This window comes from Ovis aries, chromosome 2, assembly GCF_016772045.2.
Source record: "Ovis aries strain OAR_USU_Benz2616 breed Rambouillet chromosome 2, ARS-UI_Ramb_v3.0, whole genome shotgun sequence".
NCBI lineage: Eukaryota > Metazoa > Chordata > Mammalia > Artiodactyla > Bovidae > Ovis > Ovis aries.
This window is the reverse complement of record NC_056055.1, coordinates 165,794,410-165,817,275: the sequence shown is the minus strand read 5'-3', so window position 1 is coordinate 165,817,275 and position 22,866 is coordinate 165,794,410. Positions and strand designations below refer to the sequence as shown.

General features: G+C 35.8%; 1 protein-coding gene across 12 annotated transcripts in view; it reads right to left on the bottom strand.

Moving 5' to 3' along the window:
- The window catches only part of GTDC1 (glycosyltransferase like domain containing 1), a 523,084-nt gene that overhangs the window by 431,925 nt on the left and 68,293 nt on the right, over window positions 1-22,866 (bottom strand). For 8 of the 12 annotated variants that reach the window (XM_060410062.1, XM_060410059.1, XM_060410060.1 and 5 more), the window contains one exon: window positions 5,869-5,932. The exons of 3 other annotated variants lie outside the window; for them this stretch is intronic. The gene's annotated coding sequence lies outside the window, so the exon portion shown is untranslated. Of the gene's footprint in view, window positions 1-5,868; window positions 5,933-7,444 lie in introns of all 12 variants that reach the window. One more of the 12 variants, XM_060410058.1, reaches the window with a different exon arrangement.

The window sequence follows — 22,866 nt, the reverse complement described above, 5'->3', positions numbered from 1 at the left end:
TTACAACTATCTGTGAGTATGGGTAATGGCTAAAATCTAGCCCTAAATCCCCAGTGAAATCAGTCCAACAAAACACCTATAATTCATAAAACCTGGGGCTTATATATTACTTGGCATTGTTCATAAGTAGAGACTTCCTCTGTAAAAAAGATTTTAAAAACCACATTCTCATGAGACAGCAAGAATGGGAGAAATAAGGATAATAAGCATAGATAACACAAATGCCTTGGTTTTAAAATCAACACTCAAAGACAATCTACCACAATCCCTATGACCTCAAAAGAAAATTCAAAGAATAAGTCTCCTTTGTTTATGTCATCTCAGCTTCAATTCCATCAGCAGTTATCTCCTTTAAAACAAATATTTCTAGGGCCCTTACACGATAGGAAGTCCTTTTTCTCAGGCCCATTTTTATTTGGTTATCTTTTTAGGTGCACTAAAGATTGAGTTTACAATAAGCTGAACAGACAGCGTACAAAAGGCTTTTAGAACTATACCATATGGTCCAGGGAAGGGAACAATCTGGACGATCCCCATTTCAATCTGCAAGCTTGTCCACCTCTATAACACATTATACCACTGTAATAAAATATTAAGATGGAAACGTAAAAGCGAAAATAGTCTATCTTTAGCATTACCAGGCAACCACACTTCTGAAAATTTACTGATAAACTTAGTAAACATTTAATTTATATTCTGAAATTTTGGTATGCAACACCAGGCATATAAACCTAGGCGACTATTCACTAGAAACAATATTTCAGCAGGGATATGTGTGAGTATTCAACTTATGCTTCAGAAATTTGGAAGGAAAAAAAAAACACTTTTACAGGGGGTATATTGGCAGGGGCTGATGTAACAGATGACACATTCTTGGAAATCAAATAAAAGCAATAGGGAAATACCCATTGTTGCCTGGTGAAGGCCTAATCACATGGACACAGCTGGAACCAATGTAGATCATTCATTAATAAAATTGTATTGTAGTAGCCACTTTTTGATGCATTTCAATTGCTGCTGTAGCCAAATCTCTGAATTTCTTTGTTCCATGTTAGCAAGATTGTTTGAATGGGAAATATGAGAAGATTTAGAACGGGGAGAGGAGGGGAACAAACCTGTTCTCATGCTAAAAATGACACAACTAGCTCAAAAAGCTAAATGTCACTTTACCTTGCAATCTACTTATACTATGAGCAGCTTAAAATATGCAGCGTAAACCTGAAATGGGGAATTCATATGGTACCATGGATAAAAAGTGAGCAGTGTGAGATGCCACAGAAAACATATGAAAGACTTGTGAAAGTATTTTACAGAATGATGATATAAGATGTTGGGAGAGGGAATTAAAATGTATCAAATACTAAGGGGAGAATCAGACAACTGAATTAATATAAACTCTTTCATGGAATACTCTCTATTGACTTTTACACTGAAGTATGTCCTATATGCTTAAAGGAAAATAATTCATATTTTTGACCACATAAACTTAGAAGTCACTGTTTGTCATCACATGTTACCAATATTTGATATCAAACAGCCCCTTTCCAGAAGTTAGGTTTAAAATCTGTACTGAAATTCAAATGAAATAAAATATTGGCTCTAATTATAAATGTGGTATGTACTATAATAAAGTTATGGTTAAAATAATAAATTTGGTATTTATCCAATTTTGCTGGCATCCATTAATACATTTATTTTTCTATGTTTCTACAAATATAATGACTAAGCTTCTATGTCATAATTTCTGCAAACTGTATATCAAATCATAAAGATATAGCAGCCTTGATATGAAGCCTGATCTAAACAAAACTGCAGAATTTATTACTTGCAAAAATAAAAACTCAGTAACATTTATCAAAAGCACTGCTCAAACATTATAGGTTTTAGATATATTTCTATTATGCCTCTGTGTATAATTAGAATAAACAAATAAATAGCACAATTTTCATGTTGCAGTTTCCAATTCATCAAAAGATATATTCCTACCACAAAACAGATAAAGGGCTTAACTGCAAATAAAAATCATACCAATGGAGAAAATGTATTTAAAGTCAATGAATAGTATTCAATACAAAATTAACATTCAACATAAGTGAACACACAGGAAGAAAGAGTTTTTGTCTGTATTATCCTTAACCTCCAATTCTAATATTATCAAACCTTGACACAAAGGACTCAAGACAGTCACGCACTTAACTGGACCAAGAGAAAAAAAACAGTTTCACTGGCATTCCTTCTCAAAAGCTTCATGTTCCTTTGTCTTAAAATGTTGACCTAAATATGTAATGAATATAACTTAACAAGCACCTCACCCAGATTCACTTGAGCTACTCTACAGAAAAAGCCACTTACATACAAGTTTAAAAAAAAGACAGCATTGGGGGGGACTTGAGAATCACAGCATTTAATACATGTGCATTATATGTACAAATCAATTTGAGTATTTGTTTGTTTTGTTATAGTAATGAGCCAATATGTTGCTGAACCTGTCTTGAGAATGAGGAAAAATAACAGGTGAGTTTATTTAATGCATACTTCTGATAGACCTGTTTTACAAATCCTTTAATTATTTTAAACCATGCTCTAAACTTTAAAAAATCTCTGGAAAAAAAAAAAAACCTTTAGATTGCACATGTTTATCTTAATGTATCCATAATAGATATATTTTCCAGCACGTATAAAAATGTTTCACATTAATCATTTTAACACAAACCACTATTTACTTTCTTTTTAGTCATATTTGTCATATCCTTACAAATCTATCTAAGTTTTTACTCCCAAAGGAATTTTCTCATTGCCAGAAATCATTGACAATTTTAAAAAATAAAGGTCAATCAAAATATCAACCTCCTCCTAAGAAAACACATTTGGCCTATTTAACTATTCTTATTCTGAATGTATTTTTAAAAAAAACACTAATTTTTAAAATAGATCACTTGAAAGTGAATCATTTGTTTTGCTTAATACAACAAAAAATATTTACATTTTGAGGAACATTCTAGAAAATTTCATTGAATGGTTGTTCATAGTGAAAATCTAGTTTCCTCTTCAAATCATTACTTAAAAATCATAATGCTACATTCTCACATCACTTGTAATAGTAGGTTACTAACTAAATTTAGAAAAAATTGGAAACTTAAAAACACTTTTGTATTTTACCTTGCATTTTGACTTCAGAAGAAAAAAATTTTAATGGACATCCTTGTATTTAATAGAAGCTCACTTGCTTACCTAACTACATTTGTCAAACATTCCAAAAAATGAGTATTCTATCTATAAAAGATATGAACTGACTCTGAATTTTAGACAAAAATAGAAAACAATAGCAAGTTTTTTGGTCTCAAAAAGAGATAGCCTGGCATAAAAATCTATATAATATAAGCAAATATTACTCAAGAGTTTCAATTCAAATAATAAGTTGTGAAGCAAGACAAGATTCCTACCAATCAAAAATACTATGTCAACATGACCCAAGTGATCAATATTCAGAAGGGTTTTGTGAAAAGTGAGGCAAAAATGCAACTGCAAGGAAATCTCTAGAAGAGCTGGAAAAGGCAAACTGAGCACAACCTTCTATAAGGAACAATGCTATTAAGTAAACATGGAAGTTGTGAGGAGACTCTGTCTATTTTTTTTTAAGTTGGTTTTTCTTTTTTTTCATGATGGTGTTCTAAGTGAAGAAAGAGGGAAAACAAATGGTATAAGGAGGAAAAACTAAGGCCTGCTTGCCTTCCTTCAGTGATGCTGGGAGGGCACACCCTCTGCCTTATGAAAACCACCGCCAGAACCAAGCTACACAAAACATTTTGGCTGCCAGCCTAGAACAGTGCCAGGCTGTTTTTTATTTTTGCGCTAGACTCCCTCAATTGAGACAGTGTGGGATTGTCACTTTGATGCACATAGAGAACAAAGAATAATATAGGACAGAGGGGGGTAATTTTTTTGCCCCTTTAAAGTCAGGTTAGCATTTTGTTTCCTTTGACAGGTCTTGAAAAGACCCAAGAAACAAAAGTTATGCTGAAGAATGGATCAATTGCCTGAAGAAATTAGCGTGAGTACAATATTGTCAACAGTTTAAAAGCCATGTGAGAGATTAACATTTTAAGAAATCAGACTTAAAAGGGGTCCAAGTCATACATTTACCTGTTTAAGAGGCCACAGACCAAGAAGTACATGATTGATACATCATCACATAATCTTATTTAAAATCTGATGGTATGAAGGAAGGCCATAAAATCTGACCAAGAGAAAGAACGAATATAAGTTAAAAATTTTAGGTCACTTTTCAGAGGCAACTGTGTCAGCTGCTATTGTGACCTTGAGTTCTCCAAAATTAAATAATCTGGCTAAAAGATTATGACATTAGAATCTGAATACTTTATGCCTTTATAGGGAAAGAGGTGATAAATGATCAAAAATGTTTAAAGGATTAAACCACAAATCATCTACAAAGTTGCCACAGACACAAACAGGAAAACCGTCTTTTCTATCCTATTCAATTCTGTACTAGAAGCAAAGCTAACACAAATGAGAAAGCTAAGTGTGTGCTGCTGCAAGCTTGAACTAAATCTACTACCTAAATCTGGAGACCGAAAATACCAATAAGCCATTAGCTCCCAGAGGTATGACCTTTTTCTCTCTGATGCACAAGATAAGTAGAGGTACAGGTCCATTTCCTACAAACCAAATGAAAAGAAAGAATGAACTATGACAAGCCCAGATCCATGCTGGCATATTTTACACTAAGCTCAGCATCATCTCACTGCCAATCAAGGGGGGAAAGAAGTTGTGAAACTAATACAGCATTGATGAATAGCACCAAAGGTCTATGAGTCCCTTCCTCCTGCACATCTCCACTGAATCAGCTGTTAAAAGAAGACCAACGGCTGTTACAGAAATAGCAAGAACTAAAGCACTTGCCTCAGATGTTACTCACAGAGGCATGGAGCATTTACCACCTGAGCCTATCTAATTTCTGACAGAATGATCCCCTGCCCAGTTTTGTTCATGGCCACAGATTCTGATAGCAAGTCACAGTCAGTGTTGGAAAAGGCAACGGGGGAGGGAGGATGTGAAGAAGAAACTGAGAGAACAGTGGTCAAACTTCAAACAATATACATGCTTCTCTTACGTAAATCAGTGCCCATGCACAATACCTTGGGACAGCAAAACCTGTGACAAAGGTTCCAGGTACAATGATTTGCTCTGGGTGGCAAGGGTAAGTATGCCATATAACCAAAAAAAAAAAAAAAAAAGGCAGGATTTTGCTCCTCACTGTTCTCCTTTTGCATTTCCTTTCTTGCCTCTAAGATACACTGCTGATGCTATTACCACATGGGACACTGATAGTCATAGGCAAAGCTTTCATGTATTGCCAAAGTGGTCCAGAGAGTGCTGTCTGGCTGGCTTTATTTCAGCAAGGAATATGAGGCAAAACCAGGAAGCAAAAAGAATGAAAGGTATAGAAGTCAGGCAATAGCCTGTGTTTTCTGTTTATTAATGATGCAGATGAAATGGGCAGAAATCTGGAAAAACCAGCCAAGTTGACTGAATTACAAAGAAAGATTAAGGAATTAAATGTGTATAACTTGGCTGACAACCAAGGAACAATATGAGAGTTGTCCACAACTCTCCAAAGTATATACATAAAAAGAAGAGCAAGGGATTTTTATCTACTACAGAAGTGTGAATATATGAAATAATGATGAGATAAAATAAAACTTAAGAAAGGATATTCTTCTTTCTTCCTAGAAATATGTATCATCTTACTGACCCACACTGCAGGCAAGAGTAGATAATAGGAAATGACCACATACTACCAGGAGACTTCATTGGTGGAGAAATAAAAATGAAATCCCATTTGCTTACCTGATGATCCAGATACAGTGATGTCTCTCTTTACATTTGTCTAACCTGGCTAATGCAGAGATACCTGTGAAATCACAAAAGACACAGTAAAGTTGGTATCTTCAAACTAAATCCAATCTGAATTCTGAATCCTTACCTGGACAAGAGTTTACTTGAATGATCTAGTAGTTTGATTCTTGGACAACCCAAGATAGAAGAACCTCTAAGAATAAAAATATTCTGAGACTTAATTAATAAGAGCTTTTTTCAGTCTTTCCAAGGATTTCCCAAATTAATTATAATAACAACAACAAAAAAAAGTAATTAAAGCTCCTTAACCTTGGTACATGGACAGCCTTCAGGAGTCTATGTACTCCTGAATGAGATATGCAAAATGTGTGGGTTTATGTAAATGCATTTCTCTCTAGGGAGAAGGTCAATAGTTCATGAGATTTGCAGAAAGGTCTATAATCCAAAAAACTGTCAAGAACCTCTGCTGAGTATAGTCTAAAATCTCAAAGGCAGGTTGGAATTCACATGGATAATCAGTCCAGGTTTGGGGGTTTCATCCCAGGGAAATGGTGGAGGTGCACAGACACTTGTAGATCTGGGGTAAACACCTTAAGAACACTCCTTTCTGGAAGAGCATAACATCAAGTTTAAACTGTTACTTAACTCACAAGGACCCATGTTCTCTGTCTGCCATGCACAGTGAAGACAACGATATCACCATACACCCAAGGGTGGATATTCTGACTTGCATCTTCTGTTTATATTAAAATCAGAATCCTTAGGTATATAGACACTGACAAGGTCAGAAATAACACAGCAACTCATCCCAAAAGAATCCTACATGACAAGCAAAAAAGAGGAGCTACCCAACAGTTTACCTAGCACAAAAAATCACAGGAGGAGCCAAACACATCTCTTAAAAGAATTGTTCAAAACAGTAATCAGAGTCACAATAACCTACACCAGGAAAAACAAACAAACAAACAGGTCAGAGAACCTTCCATACATCAACTATGAACAAGATGGGAAAGCATTCACAGCCAAGACAGGATCCGGAGCTGAGGTCTCACCAAAACAATGACAATAATGAACAAACCCCGAGAAGACATGTATCAAGGGAAGAGGAAAAAAACCCTCAAAACTGGCTTATTTCAGGGACTTCCCTGGTGGTCCTGTGGTTAAGACAGCATTTCCACTGCAGCGGGTGCGGGTCCGGTCCCTGGTCAGGGAACTAAGAGCCCACAGGCTGCAAGACCAATAAACAAATAATATGTGAAAGTCACTAAAAAATTTATTTTAAAGATGGCTTATTTCAAATAACAAATATGTGATATAGTCTCTCAAAAAAAAAAATAGTGTGTTTAACCATGTGTAAAACAGATAACTAGTGAGAAGCTGCTCTATAACACAGAGAGCTGAGTCCGGCACTCAGTGACGACCTAAGGGGTGGGAGGGAGGCGCAGGTGGAACAAGGTACAGGTATACTCATGGCTGATTTGAGCCACAACACAACACTGTAAATCAATTATCCTCCAATTAAAAGTTTAAAAAATAAAATTTTTAAGTAGTGTGTTTAGACATTCACCTCCTGAGCATCTCTCAGCATGGCTCCATCCGGTGCTAGGAATTCATCAGTGAGTAAGACAAGCACAGCTTGCCCTGCTGGAGCTTAATTTTGGAGCAGAGAGGAAGGATGATGGGAGACAGATCTATCAGCAATACCATTTTAATGTGTGACACATGATATAAAGCAAAATGATGTGACGGAGACATATGAAAACAGCCTGCATCTATCTAGTACATCACAGAGATGTTCACTCCAGTTCTCAAAGTTAGTCAGGGACTTTGAGAACTAAGGCAGGGAAGGGACTGTGAGGACAGCTAATCAGACCTCTTCACTTCAGAGATGAGGTCAGGAGAGCTGTTCAGGAAGACAAAGAATCACAACTTCATTATCTCCAAACATCAAAATCCACACTAGACTAGCTAGGATTTCATGATACACGTTCAGTCTTTAGAGAGAGAATTGAGAACAGGTTCTGAACAGCACTCCTGAAAACCTGGCTGACGACAGAGTACTTCACACCCTTCATATTTAATAAGGAACCACCATCGAGTCAAATCCTTCAGAAGGATTCACAAAGACAGTAACACTGGTTGTGTGCTTAGTGGCTCAGTAGTGTCCAACTCTCTGCAATCCCATGAACTGTTGCCCTCCAGGCTCCTCTGTCCATGGAATTTTCCAGGCAAGAATACTGGAGTGGGTTGCCATTTCCTACTCCAGGTGATCTTCCCAACCGAGGGATCGAACCCATGTCTCTTTCGTCTCCTGGACTGGCAGGCGGATTCTTTACCACTGAGCCACCTGGAAAGTCCAACACTGGTTACATGTGTATAAAGAATATGAGTGTTGGGCCTAACCTTTGAAATCATACTTTTTCAATTTGAACCCAGTAATGTGAAAGTCACTCAGTCGTATCCAACCCTTTGTGACCCCATAGACTGTAGCCCAACAGGCAACTCCGTCCATGGGATTTTCCAGGCAAGAATACTGGAGTGGGTTGCCATTTCCTTCTCCAGAGGATCTTCCTGAACCTGGGATTGACCCTGGGTCTTCCGCATTATAGACAGATACTTTACCGTCCGAGCCACCAGGCAAGCCTGAACCCAGTAAACACAGTGATAATTCAAAAGTTGTAAAAACAATCTTGAAGTTCAAAAACAAAAATCAATAAAACAATACTGAGTAGGAAAAGGTATGGAAATCTGTTTATATGTAAAGACATGCATAGAGTGATCCCGACTGGTGGAGGACCTAGGACTTGAGCCTCAGTGAAGGATGCCAGCATTCCACCTTCACACACTCTCATCGCCCCTGCCCTCTGTACGTCACTCTCCACCAGCGGACATGGACAACAAACATTTTTACACAGAAGCCCTTTCAATTGGTAGATAATGCTGTTCAAATAGTCTATCTCTGAGAACCTAGTTGCCTAAAAACATCTAAAAAGACAGACACACTTTAAAAAAGAGTAGGAAGGATTCTATAAGCTATCAACAGAGAAATATATTTTGTAAGTTTTTTTTAAGTTGTTTGAGAAAAAAACATGTCAGAGATTTCAAAAGATCAGTGATGCAAAGTTTCCCCAAAGCTAGAAATCTATTTACACTATTTGCTTAACCTACAGCATCCAATCTAAGAAGATAATCCTGAGTTCTTTTCTCTTGACTGTGAGCAGATTCTATGACATCTGTGATCTCGCTGACCAGAAGTGATGCTGGAGACTTGACTAGGCAGCAGAGTGACCTGTTCCTTCCACCTCGGTCAAGAAAGAGTCTTCCACCCAAAGTTGTAAAGCTGTCAGGGATGTAGTAAACCCTTTCCCTCAAACTTCTAACAAGTCAGAACTTTTCACAAAATTTACTCCCCAAAAAGGCTTATTCACATGAATTTGCTTTGTGTTGCCATCATTCAGTGTCTTCATTTTTTATTTAGTGGTATTTTTAGCCAAATGAAATGAAAATACAGTTTTTCTCAATCTGTCTCAGCTCTACTCTTCATGTTCTGGGACCCAATTCTTGCAATCCTTTAACAACTATTTATTTCACACCAAACTAGATATCTCCCTAAAGCTTACCAATCTAGCCTCCAGGCATATTTCTTAAATAAAAGCTGTAGATCTTTGTAAACCTAAAATTTGCATACTAAAGGAACAAATCAACTATCAAAAGACCTAGTAGTATATAGCAGTTGCTCACCTCTAAGCAGAGTTTTAGAATTCATTTCAATTTATTATTTTTTTAAAGAAACAGCTATTGACTTTTTCCCTTTGCAAAATACTGTTTAATAGCCTAGTTAAGTTAGAGGTGAGAGTGTGAAGCAAGTGTTTTAAATTGGTAAATTCTAAATAAAAGTACATCAGTCAAAAGTTTTAATAAGACTCAGCAGGACAGAGAACTGACAGACTGTAAGGTATCAAAAAGGAGTGATAGACAATGATAACCTTCATCACTTGTATAGGGGTTTATAATTTCATTGCTTCAAGGTTAATAAAATTGTGTGGTATTTTGCCCATTTTTATCAAGTAATGGATGCCTTGGTTTGTATACATTTATCAACCGAACCAAGTTAACAGAAGAAATGACTGAAATGTTACCAATTAATCTGCTGCATTTTTTAATGTACTCCTGGGTACCAGCTATCATAATCTGTTCTAATCAATAACTGGGTACCCTAAAATAAAAACATAAGGTTTCCAACAGCATCTCATAAAGAGCAAATTTAGAATTCTAAAAGTCCAGTAGGTTCCTAAAGTGATATTTTTAATTAGATACATTCCTTTATTTACCTTGTACTTCAAGTCAACTGTTATTAACATCGTTCCTTCCACCAAATAGTAACGAAAAATACAGATTGATGAATGTATTCAAGACATAGGGAGCGTGTAACTGGATGGAGAAACCCAAGCAACAGACACAAATAATGAGAAGTATTAAAGTAATAAGAGGATTATAGGCTGGAGCAATTGTTTTCAATCATCACAGGACAAAACAATACACTACTGCGGCCTTGCCTCACCAAGCACCCAGAATGTATTCAAGGCTCTGCTTGGTACCCAGGTCTAATGAAAATCTGCAGAATCTATGCCGGCTGCACAACGGCATCACCTGGAGGCCTTAAAACAAAACAAACAAAAACGTAAAACTTAAACCACATGATCAGAGATTTTGGTTTCATCAATAATTTTTAGAAGGTCCCAGGTGATTTTTACACATGCTTAAGAAATACTGCTAAGGGGCATTGGGTCTCAAAGTACGGTCCCTGGACCTGCAGTGGGAGCAACAGCAGCATCAGTTGAGAACTTATTAGAAATGCAAATACCCAGGCCCCAACCCAGACTTACTGAACCAGGAAATCTGGGTAGGACCAGCAGTCTGTATTTTCATGAGCCCTTCAGGAAATTCTGAGATACATTAATGCTTGAAAAACACAGCTACAGAGTAAGAAGAATCTGGGTTTCAATCAACTCTCCACAATTTACTTACTGAATGACCACTGGTCAGCTCTCTAAACCTCACTTTCCTCATCTGCAAAATAATACACTCAGCTAAGATCTGTAAGCGCTTCCCGGTGGCTCAGCAGCAGAGAACCCACCTGCCACTGCAGGAGTCATGGCTTCCATCCCTCGTGGGGAAGATCCCCTGGAAGAGGAAGTGGCCACCCACTCCAGGACTCTTGCCTGGGAAATCCCATGAGAGGAACCTGGAGGGCTACAGTCCATGGGGTCACAAAGAGTCAGACATGACCGAGCGACTGACCACACACCTACTACATGCCAGAGAACGCACTAACAAGCACTTTATTAATTAATTTAACACAACAAGCTACCAGGTAGATATTACTATCATTTATACCCATTGAACATTACAAAGCAAGGAAGCAGAATCAGAATTTGAACTCAGGATTTTCAAATTCAAAAATCCTTGCTCTTTCCCTATTTCACAAAATATGCTGACTTGCTCTTTCTCCTTCCTCCCTTCCTCCCTTTCTTCTTCCTCCCTCCCCACTCCTGTCTTCTCTTTTTCCCTCTCCCCTATTAGTCTCTATTTGTCTTTCTCACATTCTCTGGAAATTTATTTTCCCACTACAAAGCTAGAGATTAACTAGCATGTACGGTGTGACTACTGCTATAAGTCACAAAGAAAAAGATTAATATTTTAAAAATTTGAAAGTCACAGTAATGAAGTTACTAGATGTAGATACACACTTAGCAAAATACAGAAACACATACAATTTAGTTCTAAACTGGTGAGTCAAAAACAGAAGAAACTCAGAAATTCATGAGACTGGAGCTCAGAGACCAAAGCGTGACATCAGGAGGAAGTCCGACTTATCTTGAAACAGGATGAAAAGTCTGTCCAGAACTGGGGGAGAAACAAAGGGTTAGAAAGAAGTAGAAAACAAAGCTAAATTCCATGGGTCCTCACTTAGAGTAAGAAAAATTTCACTTCAGTATAGTAAAGATACAAAATCTTTTTTCACAGAATATTTTTGACACACTGATAGTAAAAACGTAAAGTCAAATCACAGATACTTATTCTAGGAAAAAAGGATTATAGTGGAAAAAAGTATACATAAAAAAAGGCATTTCTATTGCAAAAAATATTCCATATGCTCGACCCTTTACTATAGTGTTTCCATGGGCTATTTTTATCCACTGCACAGTATTTTCAGTCATTCACTGATCCAGTCAACAATGACTGATCTCTTTGAGTAAGGCATCAAGGATAAAAAGATAAATAAGATACTGACTCAGGGCACATGGAGCATTTATATTAGAAACAGACTACAAATGTTATATGCAATATCTACATGAAGTTATTAAGAATTCCAAAGGTCAATTCTTAGGAACGACTTCTGTGAAATTTCTGAAAGTCAATGTAGTGTAAACTAGCCAAGCATTCTGCATCTAACATACTCAAGTACTTTGATTATGGTAGCATCACAGACATCATTTCACAAGTGGAGTCTCCCCAGGACCATCCATGCTGAGGCTGACTTACGGCTAAGAAACGCAGGCAAATGTAAAATCTAGAGTTGAGCCTTCTCATTCATCATTCATTTCACTTTTCTTGAAGAACTAAAGAAGAAACTCTTCTCAGAAGCCCACTGGAAGATTCTACCTATGTATTAATGCAGGAAGATGTGAGGCACAATGGGCTGACTGAATTCACTAGCATCTCTGTCAATGATAGTCCAGGGCTGTATAACATCTTCTTTAATTTTACTTTAATCTGACAACTCCACAATGCACATTTGTCTCTAAGAACCAGTTTAGAAAGCATGTATTAATATATCCACCATACTATGCTTAAATGATGAGGTGCTATAGTTATTTTATTCTTAGAATAAATCTGAACCAAATTTGATAGGATATTAGAAATTACAGCATTTTTCAAGCTACACATATTTAAGAATCATCTTTAGTAACATTATTTATTAATAACTTATACAAACACAATGTATTCCCTGGTGGCTCAGCTGGTGAAGAACCTGCCTGCCAGTGGAGAGGCAACTGATGTGGGTTCAATCCCTGGGTCAGAAAGATCTCCTGAAGGAGGAAATGGCGACCCACTCCAGCATTCTTTTCTGGAGAATTCCATGGACAGAGGAGCCTGGTGGGCTACAGACGGTGGGGTTACAAAGAGTCGGATATGGCTGAGAACCCACACACAAACACAAACACAATCATCAAAGAACTGAACCCCAGAGTTAAAAACTACCAGCAAACCACTAGTTTTTATCCCACCTAGTATCTAGGATACATATACTGTTAAAATTAAAAACAGTGGTATACAAAAACTTTCCAGTACTTTGAGTAACAAATTTCTTTGGCCCCAATATATCCAAGTCATATTTTACTACAGTAGTTTACTAAAATTCAATCCCCTACCATCTCATTCCTTAGCAATATAAACTGCATATAACAATGCAGTAGGGTTAAAAGGTTGGTATATGAGAGTAGCTCAATCTTGATAAAAGTGGTTGGGATAAAATCATCTTTTAAAATATTCAGATGATGCCATCGAGATAGCCACATGCACTTGGATCTATACGCCTTAAAAAACTTGTTTAGATTTACTGAAGCTATACCTGCTGTCAAGAAACAAAAAAGTGATGAAGGTTGATCAAACGCCACTTTGCCTCCAGGATCGTGTTAATGCTTTCCACTAATGCCATCCTAAAAGTTAACAGTCAATGTAATCCAAAGGTTTCTCTTTATTTCTATATTTAAATCATCACAGGTTTGATCAAGCATGCAAATCCCTCTGGGCTCAGGGTTGCCATCAAAATGTCTTATAGGAACATTAAAAATTGAATGGGCATAAACAACTCCAACAGTGCGAAGCTCATGACAGCATCACTGTGATCTTTGTGTTTCATGTGCACCAACACTGGGGAAGTTTGCAAGGGAATCTGAGCAACTAATTACTAGCTTTTGCTTGAGGGCAGGTGTGCTGATCTCTACAGGTGTCTCGGCCGCTGCGCTCTGCCTACTGCATTGCCTCTTGAAGACGTTCACTGTAACGACTTGCTGAAGCCCTGCAAAACATCTGAAAGAATACTAAACTGTCGGTATTCAGGAAGAAACATGTTGTGACTCCTTCTTTAAGCTACCACTAAAGAGAAAGAGCAGTTGGAGCGGCTTTACATGGTTTGTGAAAGAATATTATAAGGCAGTACAAAAAGTAAACATAAAATTATATCTATCAATCACACACATTAAATGAGGATACCAACGTTGGCTAAGTACAGAGGGTTTTTCAAAGAAAATACTGTTATTTTTTAAACAGGATATAAAAAAGCAAAAACTAAATAAATAATAAACTTATGTTGGCCCAACTTTTTTCATTCATGCAAGAGAATGGCCAGTGCTGGGTATGCAATTTTCGAAGGATCAAAAAAAAGAGAGAGAGAGAGAAGTTATCCACTATAAGAAATTAGAAAACAAAATAGTCATCTGCTGACTGCGGAGGCATATATACCATTCACAAATGATGCTATATACAAGACTCATATTCCTTAAGATCTTTGTCATAATATTTCATAAGAAATAATAATGAAAAGATACACAAAGCAGAGACAAGTATCTCCTGCCCTGCTACTTGCTAACTACATAATCTTGAACAAGAAACTTAAACCTTTCTGGGTTTCAATTTCCTCATGTAATAATAAACTAAACCCAACTCTTCAGGGGGTGCTTTTAAATAAGACAGTGTCTCTTAATATTTGAGCCTGAGCTTGACTTACAGTAAGGGCTTAATAAATTATAATTAGCATCATAACTTCTAAACACATTAGTCTCTTGTTCTTAGCAGAGCACTAACCAATAGAAAGCATCTTGGAAAGTAAAGACTTATCAGTAGTATGCTATTCAAAAATTTGTTATATGGTACATTTTTAAAAATACAAATATTTGGGCTTTTAAGCAGTCAACCAGTAAGTAAACACACAAGCACAACATTTAAACCATTTAACTAATTCTTTTACTATCTGAATAATCACTCAACTTGGTAAAAAGCTCTTATTTTCAATTTTGAAATTTTGTGAAGAACTAGTCACTTTTATAACAATAAAGGATACTTCTAATAATATTTCAAAATTCATCTTACTAAAGAATCTTTTTGGTAATACTCAGGTTAACATTCTTAAACATTAAATCTACTAGAATAAGAATATATTTTTACCAATTATTTTTATCCAAAATTTTCTATTTAGAGTTTTTGTTAAACTAAATAGAATTAAGAGGGTATTTCAGACCATCATTAATATCAATAGAGTAACCAAAACATCACTTTTTTCTAAATTTTAATAAAAGCAAGAGTTAAAATTGTTTCAGACTATTCTCAAATAGAGAAAAAAGGTTTAAAGCAAAATATGTACAAAATACATAAAAATAACATAGTATTCCAAAATTAAGAATAATGAGACCCTTGGGCATGATCAGAATATAACTGTTGGAAAAAAATTTCCCTCCCACTCTCAGTAGACTATTACATCAGAGGCTTATTTCTTCAAATCTGGACAACGCAATAACCTTCTGTTTTCTCTTCCTTTAAATCCTTCTTTCCCTTGTTCACCCTCCAGTTTTCACTGGCATTCCAGCCATCATGAATTTTAAGAACTGACCTGCTGTGCTTTCCTTCACTCAGACCTAATTATGTCTCATCCACACACAAAAATCTATTCTAATGTGGAAGAAAGGCACATAGATATTTAAACAGGCATGTGCGTGCACACACACGCATGTGTCCCTGCACATTCATGCACAGGTGTGCACGCACAAAGCCCTAAGGATAAACCAGAGGGTGGTTCATTTTGCCGACCGTAAGTCAAGGAAGGTTTCATATAATTGATGGAGTCAGGTGACACAGTACCTACAAAACAAATGCGAAGCTTCAGGCCATTAGCATCCATTATTAAGCCTCAATCTACCCCATTTCAGCTGCTTCCTGTACTCTCTTCACATGGACTATATATCCCCATTCTTTAAACACAGTGGACACCTTGCAGTCCCCTGACCTCTGCCAGTCCCTCTGCCTTGAATCCCTGTTTCATCTTCATCATCTTTAAAGTTTAAAAACAGAAAAAATACCCTTATATCCTTATATCAAGACATTCTCCCTTCCACCTGTTTTTCTTACATGGTTAAATCAAGGAATCAAAAGGCTTTGGACTTTGCAACTGCAAGCAGGAAGACAGTGTTAATTCCTGCAAAAATTCTGAAGGAAAGTGATTTTCAATTTAAAGTGTAATTATTCAGGCAACACTTTAATCAAGTAAGCAAACTGAATAAAGATATTTTTCTCTCATGTACCCTTTCTCTGAAAATTACAAGATATATACCACAAAAAATACAGGAATAAGACAAGAAAAATGAAAACAATATAAGATTCAGGAAAAAACAAAGAGAGTTTCTAGTTTAACAGCAAAAGAAAAGCACACGACAAAAACACATCTACATAATGAGATGGAAGGAGAACAGCAGTCTCCCAGAAACATACATTCCAGGGAAAAAAAGTAGAAACAAATAAATTCCCTAACATGATTCACCTTATAGAAAATTAGATTAAGAAGCTCCTGGAAGCTCCTGGAAAGAAATACTGAGTAACAAAGAAGCTAGATAAGTTAAAAAAACAAAGCATTACTAACTTCATGAAAAACAAGAAAGCAAAGGCATATTTCTCATCAGTTCATTATAATACTTAGTTATAAATAATATCTGAAAAGTTATAAATAATATCTGAAAAATATAATAATGTAACACCAAAACCAAGTTAGCCAAAAGTTGTAATCTAACAATATTGTAATATGTTGAAAAAAGATGGAAATATAAAAATGAAAAATCCCCAAAGTCTATACTATAAAGTCAACAAGCAATATCCAAAAGAAATGAATCAAAAGGTAACAATATGTATATATCTAATTTAGCAGTATAGAGATATATAATAATCAGAAGAAACAGAGGAAAGGTTAAACATGGTTGCCTGTATAGAAGCAGACTGGAAAGAATGGGTAAGGCACAATTGTATTTTCTTTCTTTTTCAGACACGTGGCATGCAGGATCTTCCCCAATCATGGATCAAACCAATGCCTCCTGCGCTGGGAACAGAGCCTTAACCATTGGACTGCCCGGGAAGTCCCACAGTCGTATTTTCTAATAGGCTATTCACAACAATTAGAATTTTAGACTAGATGACTGTATTACTGTGACAAAATAAGAACTTGAAAGAATCAATCATGCTCACAAGAATAGTTCTGACAGTGTTTTTCATAAGACTAAAAGGCAGAAACAATCTAAATGTTCAGTAACAGGTGACTGGTTCAACTGTTCAGTTGCTAAGTCATGTCTGACTCTGTGCAACCCCATGGACTGCAGCACTGCACTGATAGGCAGGTTCTTGACGACTAGTGCCACCTCGGGCTTCTGGATACCATCCTCCCAAATGAGGAAATTTTAAAAATAACTTGGGCATTACTTTTCTTTTTTTAATGGAGGGGGGAGGGGAAATATTGATTGACTGGTTTTGAGAAGGATCATAAATCACCATATAAGTTCTCAAATTTATTGTTCTTATCAAATTGCTGTTTAGTTCCATCCCACATAGTTGGTCTCTCTCAACCTGACTTCTGAAACACTTTTTTCTTTTTTCTGAAGGCTTCAGGGAAGAAGGGTTTAAACAGAGATCTTCAGGATTTCTTAACAGATACACACTTATCATTCCAAAATGCCAGTTACTTAAGGATTTCATTAGTAGAACATCAGTTACCCAGAGTGTTACTATATTAAATAAGCTTAATATAGGATTATTTGTCTTTATGTGAGTTTAAGATTTTCAAATTAACTAGAAATTTAAATATGTTTGGTGGAGCAAATATGAAAAAACATTTCATAATGTTTGGCTTTTATTTAGAGCTAGTTTCGAAATGACTAATAAATGAAGCAGCATAAATTTTAGACACAGAACATTTCTGGGCAAAATCAGAAAACTCCAATCATTCTAATATGCAAAAGATTCTCAACTCTTTCCTATAAAAAGGAGTAAATGTTCAGTATATTTGATTTAAAAAACTAGTCATAAAAGGAATCTAATATTCCATTTTGGTGGGGCTATTTTCTCCATGAGATCAACTGCTACTTCTCAGCTGCTTTAGAATAGACTACATACGAGTAAGAGGAGCCACAAAGAACAGAATGTTATGAAGTAAAGAGCTATTTTATCCACCCTAACTCTCCTATCCCCAGAGGTCTGAGCAGTAGGGCGTAAGGACAAGGCAAATGGCCTTTTACAAAGCAAAGTTAAACTGTTTGTTGAGTGACAATTGTATGAAATAAAGAAGGTATTAAATTCTAATAACAAGAACAGGATCTACAGATTTTTATTTCTTATACCATTTACCAACTTTTATAAACAAGGAGATAATAAACTACTGAAGGATAATTTACTCCACAAAATAATGTGTTATGAGTTGGTTTTATACATTAAATTACATGCAATATAGATTTAAGTTATTACAGAGAGGAGGCAAGGCAGAAAAACTTGAAACTCAAATTTTTTAGGAATAATACCAAATGAAATTCATTTGAGCATCTCAAATTTTTTAATACAGTAAAACATGTTCATTTTATAAAAAATCAATTTGCCATCAATTTTTCAAGAACATGTATCTTCTGCATTTAGCAAAACACACTGCTAAGAATTCTAAAAAATGCAAACCAGTCTAAAATACAGAAAGGAGATCAGCAATTGCCTGGAAACTGAGATAGGTAGTGGGTGGAGTTGATTTCAAGGGGGCACAAGCAAACTTTCTAGGGTGATAGAAATGTTCCAAATCATATTATGGTCATAGTTACACAACTGTGTGCTTTTGTGAAAACTCATCACATTGCCCACTTAAAATGGGTAGAGTTTATTCTAACTAAATAATACCTGAATAAAACTGATATAAAAAATACATTCGTCATAGCTTATCATGGCTGACAATCATCTCAATTCATAATGACTTTTATTGTAAATTCACTGTGTTTCTGACAAACAAGGGTAAAGATACCATGAGTAAAAACTACCTGAATGATATGATTAGTTTATAGTCCCCACTATAGCTTATTATTGAGCTTAATACACTGCCACCCACACTGTGCTTACCACATATTATTGTATATTACTGGTTAGGTTTTTTCCCTCCTGAATAGAACTCAAGCCAAAAAAAAAAAAATGTGCCATGTATTTATCAGCATCCTCTAAGATCTAGCTCAATTTGTTTCACAAACTAAAGGGTTTACAAGTTAACTTACAGCATGAAATACTTCAAGCAAGTGATTATCATTTCTTCCTAATGCTACAAAAGCAAACATCTTTCAAAAAAATATAAGAACAGGTATCTTGATCTCTCATACTGGACAGTATTTTAGGAGATTAATCCAGACTTTTTAATAACCACATTTAAACTATTATTTCATAATTAAAAAGTTAATTTCTTTAATGGGTATTAAAGAGCCAACAGAACATCTAAAACAAGTTACTGCATAAGAGTATAATATCTTTAAAGTAAAAATGTTACAATTTCTTTCTGAGTGTTTCTAGTGTATATAATTTTTACTAAAATGATTACAAATAATGTATCTATTTTGAAAAATAACACGATATATCATCTCACACTTAATAACAAAAATTTGTTAACGATAACTTACTTCACAAATCTTAACAAAAAACATTTAAATATTTTACTAATTATTATTTTTAAAATTAATTACAGAGTAATCAAGCCAGTGTGGTACTGGCGAAAGAACAGACAAAAAGATCAAAGGAACAGAAAAGAGAGCCCAGAAATAGACCTATACAAATACAGTCAACTGATCTTTGACAAAGGAACAAAGGCAATTTAATGAAGAATAGTTTTTTCTACAGATGCTGATGAACAACTGGACTACTACAGGCAAAAAATGAATCTAGATATAGACATTATACCTGTCCCCCAAAAAATAACTCAAAATGGATCTCAGGCTTACATGTAAAATGCAAAACTATAATACACAGAGAAAACAATACACAAGAAAATGCAGATGACCTTGGTTTGATCATGACTTTTTAGATACAACACCAAAGGCACAATGAAGGGGTGGGGAAGTGGGGGTGGGGGGTGGGAGGGAGGTTAGCTGGTAAACTGGATTTCACTAAAATTGAAAACTTCCACTCTGCAAAAGACCTGCCAAGAAAATAAGAAGACAATGCACAGACTGGGCAAAAATATTTGCAAAAAAAATATCTGATAAAGAACTCATCCAAAATATACAAAAACAAAAAACCCCTTAAAACTCACCCATAAAGAAACAATTCAATCAAAGGTGATATACAGATGATAAATAAGCATATCAAAATGTTCAATATCATATGTCATTAGGGAATTATAAATTAATACACACCTATTAGAATGGCTAAAATCCAAAACAAATACCTGAAATACTGAAGAGGTGGTGGAGCAACGGGAACTCTCCTTCATCTGTAGCAGGACTACAAAATGGTACAGCCTCTTCTGGAGTAGTTTGGAAGTTTCTTACAAAACTAAAACTAAATATGCTCTTACCATATAATCCAGCAATCATGCCCCTTAGTACTTACACCCACACAAAAACCTGTGCAGAAAGGCTTACAGCAGCTTCATTCAGACTGCTAAAACTTGGAAACAGCCAAGCTATCCTTCAAAAGGCACCTGGAACAACACACTGTGGTACTTCCAGGCAATGGAATACTATTGAGCATGAAAAAGCAATGCGTTATCAAGCCATGAAAATACATGGAATAGTCTTAAATGCATATTGCTAAGTAAAAGAAGCCAATGTGAAAAGACTACATACTGTATGATTCCAACTATAAGATATTCTAGAAAAGGCAACATTATTGAGATAGTAAAATAAATTTTTAAAAAAAATCAGTGGTTTGTCAGGGGCTCTGTGGGAAGGAGAGGGAGGGATGAACAGGTGAATCACAGGGTATTTTTAGGGCAGTAAAGCTGTTTTATATATTATAAGGGTAAATATATGTTTCATTATACATTTGCCAAAATACTTAGACTGTCACAAAGAATGAATCTTAATTTAAACCAAGGACATTTGTTGATAATGATGGATCAGTGATGGTTCATGGACTGCAACCAATATACCACTCTGGTGGGGATTTGATGCTGGGGAGGTCAGGGAGGAGAGACCCTCTATAACTTCCACTCAATTTTTCTGAACCTAAAACTGCTCTAAAAATTAAAGTCATTATCTTTAAATTGATTGTATAATGAATCATTTTAAAATTAATTACATAACAAAGTCCTTTACTTTTTAAAATCTAGATCTTGTATGTGCAGTTTAACACTGAAATACAATGCAATAGTTCTCCTGCTCCCCAGAAGGACCCACCTTTTCTTAAAACCATGTCAGATCATTTCAAAAGTGATTTTCTCCAAGAGAGGTTTATGGTTTGTGGTTTTATGAGAAATTCAACAAGCTTCCCATATTGAGGAGCAGTTCTTATTGTCAAAATCTTAAGTTTTACAATGACATCTTCACTTTTACAATGATGGTTTCAAAAGATTATGTCCCCAATGCCAATAAAGAAACACATGAACCAAGCAGCTAACATTCACCAGTGTGTGTCGACTCTAGGATTTTACTGTATTATATACAATTGATTTCTTCACTTAATCTCTTGACATTTATTGCTTTCCTCTCCCCTTGTATGATAAAATTAATGTTTAAGGGCCTCATGATTCAAAAAATAATAATTAAGAATTAACAATATAAAAGCACATTAAATAAAAAGCAAGTTTAATTCAGATACCTAATTTTTAAAACAAAAATTTAAATGTAACATTAAGATCTTTTATCACTGGCTTCTTAATATTTTCACAAAGAAATCACCCATGGTCAAAATCCTTGACCCTGATATTTTTAAGCCTGACTAACAGTTGGATCATTTAGGAAACAATCAAAATGGGAGTGTGGAGGATGGGCATAAAAGAAAAACAAATGCAGCAACCGAAGTTTAAGTCTGAGGAATGGCAAAGTCTTAAACTCTTCATACATATGTGAATTGAGGAAAAAGAGAAGGCAGGAGTATGCTGTTGATGTCTAGTCATACCCGACTCTTTTGTGACCCCAGGGGTTGTACTCCACCAGGCTCCTCTGTCCATGAGATTTCCCAGGCAAGACTTCTAGAGTGGGTTGTCACTCCCTTCTCCAGGGTATCTCCCCAGTCCAGGGATAGAACCCGTGTCTCCTACATTGACAGGTGGACTCTTCACCGCCGAGCCACCACGGAAGCCCTGTTATAAGCACACAAACAGCTTTTACCTAGGCAAGGTGACTGGGGCAAATTACGTGAAACTGCCACAAGATGACTGATTAAGACATTAAAACCATCTTGATAACAGGCTTTTATTAAAGCAAAATTAGCATTCAAAGGATTTAAACCAATGATTTTTCAGAAACTACATGTTATAAGTGAACTGACAGATGCCTGCCACCAATGGACTTAGTCTCAATGCAAAGACACAGCAGACACAAGAGAAATCAACATTAGTCAAGTGACAAGCCAGCACTCGAGAGAAGCATGAGAAAGAAAAACTATGGTTGAATGAGACATCTTTAGTCTGAATAATTTGGAAGAGTGAGTTTCTATTACATGAGGTAGTAAACAGAACCACACTTTGCAAGGAACATCATAAACAATTTTATTTTGAAAGGGAATTTTGAGGTATTATTGTATCTAGTAAGCATTTGGAGCTCAGGAGGAGTCAATGCCAAACTGCTAATTCAGAAATCATTAGAATAGGAGGTGATGGATAACTAAATTTACTATGGTAACCATTTCCTAATATATGTAACCCAAGTCATTATGCTGTACACCTTAAACTTCTACAGGGCAACTTTAAATCTCAAGAATATTGAAAGAACA